Source organism: Pogoniulus pusillus, chromosome 5 (assembly GCF_015220805.1).
Source record: "Pogoniulus pusillus isolate bPogPus1 chromosome 5, bPogPus1.pri, whole genome shotgun sequence".
Lineage (NCBI taxonomy): Eukaryota > Metazoa > Chordata > Aves > Piciformes > Lybiidae > Pogoniulus > Pogoniulus pusillus.
The window spans coordinates 9,303,413-9,315,665 of NC_087268.1; the positions used below are offsets into that span (position 1 = coordinate 9,303,413).

General features: G+C 43.1%; 1 long non-coding RNA gene across 2 annotated transcripts; it reads left to right on the forward strand.

The window, feature by feature from the left end:
- Window positions 1-929: 929 nt before the first annotated feature.
- Window positions 930-7,208, forward strand: LOC135175262 (uncharacterized). Of its 2 annotated transcripts, XR_010302308.1 has the most exons (4): window positions 930-1,089; window positions 1,957-2,033; window positions 4,509-4,642; window positions 6,798-7,208. It is a non-coding gene; the product is annotated as an uncharacterized LOC135175262 (long non-coding RNA). The 2 variants fall into 2 exon arrangements; XR_010302307.1 differs by lacking the exon at window positions 930-1,089 and having other exon boundaries at window positions 1,870-2,033.
- The last annotated feature ends 5,045 nt before the right edge of the window (window positions 7,209-12,253 follow it).

Consider the following 12,253-nt stretch of genomic DNA (forward strand, 5'->3'; position numbering starts at 1 on the left):
TACTAGGTTATGTTTGGACTTGATGATCTTAAGGTCTCTTCCAACCAAGCAATTCTCTGTTCCTGTGAACTTAGTTGTGTTTTGGTACAGCCTAGTTTCAGTCTACTTTTCTTATGATTCACATACATCAAAGAGAATCATCCTGACAGAGTAGGCCAGATTTTTTCCCCCAGAAGTCCACTGCTGAACACAAAAATAGAAGCCAGGGACAACAGACTGGATTTTTGCCACAAGAGGAAATCATTTACGTGCATTTCAATCTGTAAGATAAAAGAGGAAAAATAAACTAGTAGGAATATTACAAGGCAAGACAGGAAGATGATGTAGGAGAGCATCTAACAGCAAAGACGTAGGAGGCAGACACAGGAATACAGCCCTGAGAACCTTTGGTGTAGCTGGAAAGAAACTCAGAGATGGAAAAAGAAAAACGGAGACCCACTGAAGAAGGGAGAAGAAGGCAGGAAACTGGGGGCTGGAAAAGATGACCTTCAAGGATCCCTTCCAATACAATGCAGTCTATGATTCTATGAAATTAGAGGGAATGACTCTGCAGACAAAAGGAAGAGAAAAAAAAAGTTAAAAAGAGAGAGGAAAAGCAAGAGATTTAAAGGAGAGAGAGATCAAGAGCAGCTTGTGTTACATGTTCTCCAAAACAGTTTAATTTTATTGTCTTTCCTATGTGGCACACTGCTTTAAAACTACAGCTAATGTTACACAGCACAGGCACATTTTTACATACCTAAATATTTTTATTTATTTATTCTATTTAAATATCTTCATAAATTAATTAAACCTTCATTAAAAAATATATGAAGGGAAATAAGAGATTATATTTATGCAAAAAAAAAAAAAACTCCACCCATAACTACCAAAAAATCCTACCAAAATGTGTTTCAAATTGTATGTAAATCACACCAAGAAATGCCGTTTCAGAGTATCTGTTTTGCAGGACATTCAAGGATCTTGGTTTTCAAAGAATGCCTCCCACACAGCCTCTAAAAATCAGTTCATTCTGAAGCATCCATCTGGCATCCAGAAGCTGAGAATGCTATTTCAGAAATCATGCCTGGAAATGCCAAATCACTAAAGGTGATTTCTATAACCCCTTATACCCACAGACACTTCCTGCTGAATCTCTGGATTTGAATCACAGGATCTCAGAACTGGTTTGGTTTAAAAGACCTCTAAGCCTGTTGAGTTCAACCATTGACCTAAACTTACCAAAGTGCCATGTCCACAGTTTTCTTGAGCACCTCCAGGGATGGTGACTCCACCACCTCCCTAGGCAGCCTGTTCCAATGGCTGACCACTCTTGCAGGAAAGAATTTTTCCTACTATCCAACCTAAACCTCCTCTGGTACAATTTCAGGTCATTTCCTCTTGTCTTGCCACCTGATACTGGTGAGACTGACTTGAGGTGCAGTATCACCATTGCCCAATACAGGGGCACAATCATTTCCCTACTGCTGGCCACACTATTCCTGATGGATGCACAGGATACTTTTGAGCCATCTAGGCACACTGCTGGCTCATGTTCAGACAGTTGTCAAACGGCTATTAACTACCTGTCAAAACCACCTCCAGGTCCCTTTCTGCTGAGCAATTTCCCAGCTACTCTGTCCCAAGCCTGGAGCATTGCACGGGATTGGTGTGAACGTGGACAGTCCTTCTTGCTCACGACAAAATGTATCTCAAGAGTGGTGTCAGCTTCCTTCTCTGATATGCTCGTTGGAAATTATTAATCTAATGACTGTCTTCTAGCAATATCAAATGTGGACAAACAGCTATGAATCTGTGAAGTTTAATTACATTTCTAAAGATGTAAACGCACCCAGAGGCTGAGGGAACGGGGATGTGTTTTAATAAGTAATAACCTAGGTAAAATAAACAAACACTGTTTCTGTGCATGGAAGGGGAAGGGATTTCAAGTTAATTATTCCTTTCATTTCATTATAGTTGCAAAAGAGAGCAGTTGAAAACACCAAGCAGGACTCAAGCACGACTACAGAAGAGGAGAGAGCTGTTTGCTCAAGGTCATAGCTACATCTTTTTGATCTCCCTTGTTAGAGAAATAGTTGAACTGAAGAAGAAAAAGAATTGTAATACTTAAAAAACCCTCAGCCAACATGCAGCCATCAATGCTTGATAAAGTGATGCATGGCAATAACTTGCCAAAGTTAGTACTATTTGTTCTGTCTGCTAAAATCGTTCTACAACGTTCTGCTATTCATGATGTTACAGTATCACATAATGCATCAGGTTGGAAGGGACATCTTGTCCAACCCTCCCCTGCAGGAAGCAAGGACACCTTTAACAAGATCACAATCTTTGGGGCACGGGGCCTCCGCTACACTCCTAGGCAACCTGTTCTGTTGCTGCTGTCATTGCTGCTTTGTTCTCTTGTTGCCTCCATTCTCCACCACTTGTTGCTGCTAGGAATCTGACAAATGCAATGGCACCCTTTGGATAGAAGCAGGTGCCAGTGAAATCATAAGACCTGTGCAGGACAAAGGACCAAAAGCAAAAGACCAAAAGGCCTCATCACCCCTGAGGTGACTCCTTTTATCCCATCATACAAACAATGCATTAACATAATTTAGAATCATAGAATCATAGAATCAACCAGGTTGGAAGAGACCTCCAAGATCATCCACTCCAACCTATCACCCAGCCCTAACCAATCAACTAGACCATGGCACTAAGTGCCTCAGCCAGGCTTTTCTTGAAGACCCCCAGGGACGGTGCCTCCACCACCTCCCTGGGCAGCCCATTCCAATGCCAATCACTCTCTCTGTGAAGAACTTCTTCCTAATATCCAGCCTATACCTACCCTGGCACAACTTGAGACTGTGTCCCCTTGTTCTACAGCCCAATCTTTAGCATACATCATGTCTTGTTTTTCCCCTGGGCCAGGTGTCCCACACTGTTCCAGTGCTTCACCACCCTCATTATGAAGAACTTCCTCTTAATGTCTAACTTAAATTTATTCTGCTGTAGTTTAATGCCATTGCTCCTCATGCTATCATCACAGGCCCTTCTAAAAAGTCCCTCCCTAGCTTTTCTGTAGGTCACTCTTGGGTACTGGAAGGCCTCTATAAAGTGTCCCTGAAGCCTTCTCTTCCCCAGGCTGAACAGACCCAACTCCCTCAGCCTGTCCTGACAGAAGAGGTGCTCTAGCTCTCTGAGCATTTTTGAGGCCCTTCTCTAGATGTGTCCCATTGGGTTTGTATTTCTTATGTTGGGATCTCCAGAGCTGGACACAGTATTCCAAACGAGGTCTTGCCAGAACAGAATGGCAGAATCACCTCTCTCAATCTGCTGGCTACACTTCTGAAAAAAGATTCTGGGAGTGATGGTTCGTGTTCATTAATTAAGCTGTTCTGCTCTTTTCTAATCCAAAATATCCCACTGCTGAATTAATGAGTATTTAGCTCCTGTGATGCGAGAGACTGGTTCCTTATTTTGGCTCGTTGTTGCCGGGACAGAAAGCCACTGGCCAACACCACCATCACGGCAACAGAGCTAATTCTAACAAAACCATGAGACTAGAAGCTTCCTGGCTTCTGAATATGATGCTAATTCCAACCAGACCACAAGACTAGAGGCTTCTTTTTTTCTGGCTGTGGAGCTAATTCAGAGAAATCACACCGAACCCCTGGAAAACAGGAAGGTTGGAGCCCCCTGAAAACCACTGGACCCTCCCCAGTGATGGTATCAAGCCCATGCACCACCACTGAGTAGTGAGTGTGGTTAAGAAAAAGTGTTCTCAGAACATGCTAAGTGGTTTTCAGAAGAACATGAATATATAATAAGGGCAATAAGACAAAAGGAGAGAGACTATCAACTTTGAGTGGAACATTTCCCAACTGACCAAGACAACAAATTGAACTGGAGAGATGCCCCAGATCCACAGTGGTAGTTATCCCCACTTCTCCTTTCCTTCTTTGCTTTTCCTCCTTTCCTATACTGCTGAGAATCATGTCTGGACCCCACTGGGGCAGTGCAGAATCCCACTGTATTACGAACAGAGCTACCTTTTACACCATAATACAGACAGAGCATTAACATGATACAAATGATGTACAACTTTGTTTTTAATGGACTTTTCCCTTTCATCTTTTGTTTTTTTTTTTCCCCAGGTCACCTGGGCTGTTATCTTAGCTGCTGCTTCTCTCTCATGGGGGAGGCACCCTGCAGCTTCTGGGAATCAAGGCTGTTCACTCTCTACACAGCTCATTATTTTTCTTTCTTACACTTCTCCTTCTCGAATTCCCACACTATGCTGCTAATCCTTCCCTTCACAAAAATAAGATTAAAGTGGTTTTCTCAGCCACATACTTGGTGCTGTCTCAGTTTCATTCAGAGGATCCCTAAAAGAACCTACTCTCCCACAACAGTGGGTTGAGACATCTGGAATGTGGTGCCTTTTTACCACACCCTAGAGGACACGACAATAATTCTTCTTCTGCAGTTCTTGCCACTTTGATCTCTGCCTTTCTGTCTTTCAGAGTGAATTACTACAACACACTGTATTTGGGAATATAAACCTTGAAGACAACAGAAGCCATTCATTTGTCTTTCAATGATTTGAAGGTGTTCTGGCAATTGCAACCCTGACCAGTGGACTGGAGTCCTCACATCTGTTAATAAGTCAGAGCCTTGCTAACTTTCAGATTTACTTGTAATGCTGGTGAGGATTTAATTGACTCATATTTTAGGCTCCTCTTTTCATTTGACTATTAATGTAGTTTACAGCAAATCATCTTATAACACAAACACCTCACAAGTTGCTACCATACTGCTGAAGACATTGCACCTCTGAAAAAACATCTTACATTCTATGATCCCAACTTACATTCTATGATTCCAACCATGCTTCTTTATGGAAGCTGCTGTGATCATTGTAGATTAATTCAAGAAACATTTAATTCCTTTTCAATAGCTGCATCAGAATTGTCCCCATCTGTGCAGCTTCACAGAGAAGAACCTTGGAGTCCTGGTGGACAGTAAGTTGACCATGGGACAATAACGTGCCTTTATGGCCAAGAGGGCAAATGGTATCCTGGGATCTATTATAAAGACTGTGGCCAGCAGGTCAAGACAGGTTCTCCTCACCCTCTGCCCTGGTGAAACCACACCTGGAGTATTGTGTCCAGTCCCAGGCTCCCCAGTTCAAGAGGGACAGGGAAATGCTAGAGAGAGTCCAAAAGAGGTTACAAGGATGATGACAGGACTGGAAGGAAGGATCTGATGAGAAAAGGCTGAGAGACCTGTGGCTGCTTAGCCTGGAGAAGAAGGCTGAGAAGGGAATCTGAGCAGTGTTTACAAATATCTGAAGGGTGAGGGTCAGGAAGAAGAGGCCAGACTCATTTGATTGGTGTTCAGTGTAAGACAAGGAATAATGGACACAAACTGGGACACAGGAATTTCACCTGAGCATGAGGAAAAACTTCTTTGTTGTGTCAGTGCTGGAGCTGTGGAGCAGGTTACCCAGAGAGGCTGTGGAGTCTCCTTCTCTGGACACTTTCCAAACCCACTTGGACATGTTCCAGTGTGGCCTGCTCTAGATAATCCTGCTTTGTCAGGGAAGTTGGACTCAATCTCCAGAGGCCCCTTCCAACTCCTAACATTCTGTAATTCTGTGTCACCTCAGTCTGTAGTCAGTTTCATGGCATTTGGGTTGATCTCAAAACATGCATTCCAAAATACACTCTACTCCAAAAGATAATGTGTAGGATGAAGAAAGAAGTACCTGACTCTCCTTCAGCTAGCTAAAGTTGCATGATACAGCTAAAGAAACACATGTGAGACTGAGAGTACTGCTACTTTCAGCCTGATTCAGTAACTTCCCAATATTCTCCATGTTATCACAGAACAAGTCAGAAGGGACTGGAAATCTGTTTATCAAGTTTCAGATGATGCTTTCTCTGAACCTTCCAGCATAAGCAAGCCATATGGTTTGTGTTGTGGGAATCTCCTTCTTGGCATAATTATCCACTAATTAAAGGTGCATTCAATAGGCAGTAGACACAGAGCTTTGTCTATTAGGTGTGACCTTTAGAAGCATGTCAGCAACATTAATATCTAATGTTCTAATAAACCATGTTTGTAGCAGGTGGGAGATGTCAAAAAAGGAGGGGGAGATGGCATCACAAAAGGATGGGGAGATAGTGTCAATAAAGGAGGGAGAAATGGCATCAATAGAAGAGAGGATGTGACATCACAAAGGAGTGGAAATCACAGTATCACAGTATCATCAGGGTTGGAAGAGACCTCACAGATCATCAAGTCCAACCCTTTACCACAGAGCTCAAGGCTAGATAGGGAGGGGAGACAGGAAACTGTATTGGGTTTGGCTGAGCTGGAGTTAATACTCTTCAGAGCATCTTTCTAGTGCTGTTTTGCAGTGCCATAGTTGGGGCAATGGATACAAAGCAGAACATAGGAAATTCCACCTCAGCAGGAAGAAAAATTTCTGTACTCTGAGGGTGACAGAACTCTGGCTGCCCAGACAGGTTGTGGAGTCTCATCTGGAGACTTTCCAAACCTGCCTGGTCACATTCCTATGTTACCTGTCCTAGCTGATCCTGTGTTGGTAGGGAGGTTGGACAACCTCCAGAGGATCCTTCCAACCCCAACCTACTTTTATGATTCTATGTGACAGAAATAACCAGTTCTGACTTCCAAAACACCTACATCCTTACTAAGGCAAGGTCATGTCTCATAATGCTAAATATGAAGATAGATTCTTGTCTTCAGACCTGGTGCTGATGATTCCATTTCTGGTCTCATGACAGGGTGTGTGCTGCCACCAGACCCCCACAAATGCACGAGAATACACAGGAAGATTTCCTGGGGACCTGCACCTGGACACCGAGCTAAAAAGCTGCATAAAGGGCAGGAGGAATGCCTGCCAAAGTGTGCACTTCTACCACTCTACCAAGGGTGAACCTCCACCAGACTACCAGAGCTGCACCACCACCAGAAGAACCCCTGATGAACTCCACAGAAGATCAGCCCTGGGCCATGCACCCATCTCTCTCTCTCCCCCATCTGTGACTGAGGGTAATATGAGGCTCTTTTCCTTTCCCGTTTCTTCTCTTCTTCTCCATTGTTCTCTTTCTCTCCCCCTTCTCTCTCTCCCTTTGTTTTGTCCAACTTAATCATTTAATAAATAGAGGTGATATATGACCTCATTTGCACCTTAATTTTGCAACATGGAAATCCATAAGAACAGATCTCGCTCCTCTGATCAGAGATATTGTTAATCTCTGTTCTCTGGACCTTGACAGAGGGCAGGCCTAAATCACAGTGCCACATCTGATGCTGAGGTATGAAACTCACCAGTGAAAGACACATCCTTATAATTTAGTGGAGCTGCAACATAAGGAAAAAAACCAAACCTGCCTATGAAAAGAGAACTGTATATATAAATCTGGCTTTCTTTCTCTAGTATGCAGTATGCTGTTTCTATCCAAATCTTTATGCAGCCTAAGTAGGTCAAGACATTTAGAAAAAGGTCAGAAGAGTTATTTTTCAATGCTTTCCATCATATGACATTTTTCCCTAGTAAAAGTCATGGAGAAAGTATTTGGGATGTTTATGAAGAAACTTTTCTTCCAGCATTGTTATCTTCTTCTTTCCTGAACAATAATTGTACTTGGAAGTATCTCTCCTTCTTACAGCCCACCTTACCATAAGCACAAAAAAAGGTTATAGGAGAGTAGAATTGAAAGCAGTGAACACAAGGTTTTTTTCACTCCTAGAAAAAGTAAACCAAAATTCATTACCAACACCAAAAGAGGCTGAATTAGACAACCACCAAGGCTGGAAAGAATACAAGCCAATGCTGCTGGGTATAGAAGAAATGTTCAAACTTGGTTCATCTTCACATATCTTCCTGCCCTTTAACAAATGGCAAATATATGGAAATCCAGTATAATACCCAATAGCCACTTCTAGAAAGCTGTTGATTGGTAAAATCATGGCTCAGACAGGGATCAGCTGGAGACAGCCTGGCAGAGAACTACGAGGGTGACTGCAGAACTTGAACATCTCTTATAGGAAGAAAGACTGAGAGAACAGAAGCTGTTTAGTTTGGATAAGAGAGGGCTGAGAAAGGATATTATTAAGGTCTATAAATATCTAAGGGGTGGGTGACAAGATGAAGGTGCCAGTCTTGTTTTGGTTGTGCCCATTGATAGGACAAGGAAGAGCAGGTAGAAGCTGGAACACAAAATGTTCCACATCAACACGAGAAGAAACTTGCTTCTGATGAGAATAACAGAGTACTGGAGCAGGATGCCCACAGAGGCTGTGGAGTCACCTTCTCTTAAAGACTTGCAAAACTCACCTGAATGTTTTCTTATGTGGCCTGCCCTAGGTGGTCCTGCATTGACAGAATCACAGTATTTCTTAGATTGGAAAAGACCTTTAAGATCATGGAGTCCAATCATTAGTTTCACACTGACAAGTCCTTGACTAAGCCAAATTCCTCAGCACAACATCTAATCACTACGAATCGCTATGGTTGGAAAGGATGATCAGGATCATCCAGTCCAACCTTCATCCCAGCATCCTTAATCTCTAGACCATAGCCTCAAGTGCCACATCCACCATCCTTTTAAATACCTCCAGGGATGGTGACTCCACCACCTCCCTGGGCAGCCCATTCCAGTGCCTAAAGACACTGCCTCCTAAACAGGGCAGTTAGACTTGATCTCTGGAGGCCACTTCCAACTCCTAACATTCTGTGGCTGGTGAAAATACACAGTATTTTCCTGACATACAGCTTCAAAATGAAGTATAGTTATTCTCCAAAGCATCTTTTTATTCACCAGAAATCCTCAACCTGCTTTGGGAAGATGGCAGCTCTTTGGGTTCACAACAGGTTGAAGAGCATTTCAAAACTGTTCCTCCCTTGCTAGAAAAGGTGGGGAAGGAAGGAATTTTCACCTGCAAGGTTTTATCTTGGCCAACATCTTATCTTGCAGGTAATGGCAAATCCTTGGGTGACAATAATGATAAAAACTTTGGAAATTCTTCAAGAGGAAAACAAGCTTGCCCTTGGCTTCTTATACAATCTTTACATGACGTTTTATCATAGAATCATAGAATCAACCAGGTTGGAAGAGACCTCCAATATCATCCAGTCCAACCTAGCACCCAGCCCTAACCAATCAACTAAGTGCCTCAGCCAGTCTTTTCTTGAAGACCCCCAGGGACGGTGCCTCCACCACCTCCCTGGGCAGCCCATTCCAATGCCAATCACTCTCTCTGTGAAGAACTTCTTCCTAATATCCAGCCTAGACCTACCCTGGCACAACTTGAGACTGTGTCCCCTTGTTCTATTGCTGGTTGCCTGGGAGAAGAGGCCACCCCCCACCTGGCTACAATGCCCCTTCAGGTAATTTTAGACAGTAATAAGATCACCCCTGAGCCTCCTCTTCTCCAGGCTAACATTACATGCTGCTTAGGTAATTTTTGCTTTTACATGCACCAGAGGGATACATTCCTCTAACCAACTGCTGCCTACACAAGCTACATGGTAGCACAGGTCTACCACAGTCATTCATCTTCAAACCTGGATTGTGATTTCATGGGTTCATGGTTTTTAGAGTTGATATCTATGCACTGAAATTCTAAGACTGAAGTGGTTTAAGTCAGGTCCTGAAAAGTTCCCCATGTTCTTTGATTCAGACAGCTTCACTCTAGATTAGCCTCTAAGTAAACTCTGTCCTTTTCACAACAATTTAGGCAGGGGTGACTGAAGATGTAGAGAGGAGTTCTGAAAATCTGATCTTTGGATGTGTTTATCACCAAGCTGAATGAGGTTTTGAGCAATCTAGTCTAACGGGAGGTGTCCCAGCCCACAGCAGAGGGTTTGGAACTAGATGATCTTTAAGGCCCCTTCCAACTCAAGCCATTCTATGAAATAAAACAAAACATCCTAAATTGTTGTCTTTTACCTTTATCCAGAAGAGGAAAAAACAAGCAAACAAAAAGCTATAGGAAAAACATTATACTCAAACTGAAACATTATACTCAAAATTGTTGTGGCCAGCAGGTCGAAGGAGGTGATTGTCCCTATCTATTGTGCTCTGGTGAGACCCCACCTGGAGTACTACATCCAGTTCTGGAGCCACTATTACAAGAAGAATGTGGCCATGCTGGAGTGTGTCCAGAGAAGGGCCACAAGGATGCTCAGAGGGTTGGAGCATCTCTCCTTTGAGGACAGGCTGAAAGAGTTGGGGCTGTTCAGTCTAGAGAAGAGGAGGCTCCAAAGTGACCTTCTTGTGGCCTTCCAGTATCTGAAGGGGGCCCACAAAAAAGCTGAGGAGGGACTTTTTAGGCTATCAGGTAGTGACAGGACTGGGGGGAATGGAGCAAAGCTGGAGATGGGGGGATTCAGACTGGACGTGAGGAGGAAGTTGTTGAGCATGAGAGTGGCGAGAGGCTGGAATGGGTTGCCCAGGGAGGTGGTTAGGCCCTGTCCCTGGAGGTGTTTAAGGCCAGACTGGATGAGGCTGTGGCCAGCCTGCTCTAGGGTAGGATGTCCCTGCCCATGGCAGGGGGGTTGGAACTAGATGATCCTTGTGGTCCCTTCCAACCCTAACTAATTCCATTCTATGATGCTTTATTTTGTGTCTTCAGTCCTCCAAAAGTAATACCAAAGCATACAAGAGACTGATAATAACTACTATTTATATTAAAAAACAAACAAACAAACCCAAGAAGAATCAATACTACAAAGACCAGTTTAAAACTAATCATCAAAACAGTTCCAGAGTTAAGGAATCACCTCCTGGAGAGGGTATTGGCTGCACTTCCCTGCAAGCTTCTCCAGAATTTCACTGTATGAGCTGTTTCAGGATGTAGTGGGGACAGCAGTGCTTGCTTTTTTCTAGCTCTTGCTACACAGATGTAGCATGCACACTCAGTACACTCAGTCTGAAGAACATACCTCAGGTCATAATTCTATTGAGCAGGACTTTTACACTTCAGGACAGTGTTTATTAGAGATTGATTAATAAGATGCAATTTAGCACCTAGGGGAGGGAAAGAGCTCAGGCATTCAAGACGTTTGTTTTGAAATGATTGGAAGAGGAGACTGCAGAAATGCATCCTAGAATTACAGATTCATTAAGGTTGGAAAAGTCCTCTAAGGTCATCAAGTCTAATCACCATCAATCAAACATAACCATGGCCATTAAACCATATCCCAAAATGTCATGTCTACACATTTTTTGAACACTTCCAAAGTTGGTGACTCCATCAGCTCCCTGTGCAGCCTGTTCTAATGTCTGAACAACTCTTTCAGTGAAGATTTTTTTCTTAACATCCAATCTAAATCTTCCCTGTTGCAACTTGAGGCTGTTTTCCTTTGTTCCATCACTAGTTACTTGGGAGAAGAGACCAATACCCACTTCACTCCAAGCTTCTTTTGGAAGCTGTAGAGAGCAAGGAGGTCTCCCCTCAGCCTCTGTTTTAGCATCATAGAATCATTAAGGTTGGAAAAGATCAAGTGCTACCTACTGCCCAACAATTGCTGTAAATTACCTCCCTTTCTTCTACTCCACATTCAAGAGATGGATTCAGCATCAGACCTGCTGGCAGAGGGGAGGGGATTTCAGAATTGACCTTGGAATAAAGAATCCATTTGGGGGTTTGGTGGGGAGATCTCTGAATATTGTCTTAAACATTTAGAATTGTCCTGTTGGTTTTAGTTTCAAGAAGCACATGGGTAACAGGGACCATGGGCATTTTTTTCTCATTCTTCTCCATTATGTATGCACTTCAGCAATGTGGGTAATAAATTGTGCTGACCTTTATCAGAGACAGGGTGTAACTGCTGAAGAGGAAGTAACATAGCTGCACATCATGTTGTCCATTTGCCACTGCACTTTCTAGGCTTTCTGATATCCCATAACCACACTAATGAGCACATCAACTCAATACCCTTACTCACAAATGCCTTTTGAATCATTCCATCAGCTCTGATGGCTGAGGTGAATGCAAACAGCAATCCAGGATCTGAAGCTAGGCTAATGTGCAGGAAATGATGCACACTTTCATTTACAAGAGCCTCAAGCACCAAAATAAGAAAGCCTTCTCCTTATTATATTCCATGCCATCATGACATGTTAAGCCTGTAGGACTGCATTGTCATCTCATGACAATGTGCTCAGCAGATTTCATACATGTCACCTATAATGAGTGGTACATGAATGCAGTAAAGTTGAAAGATGCCCAT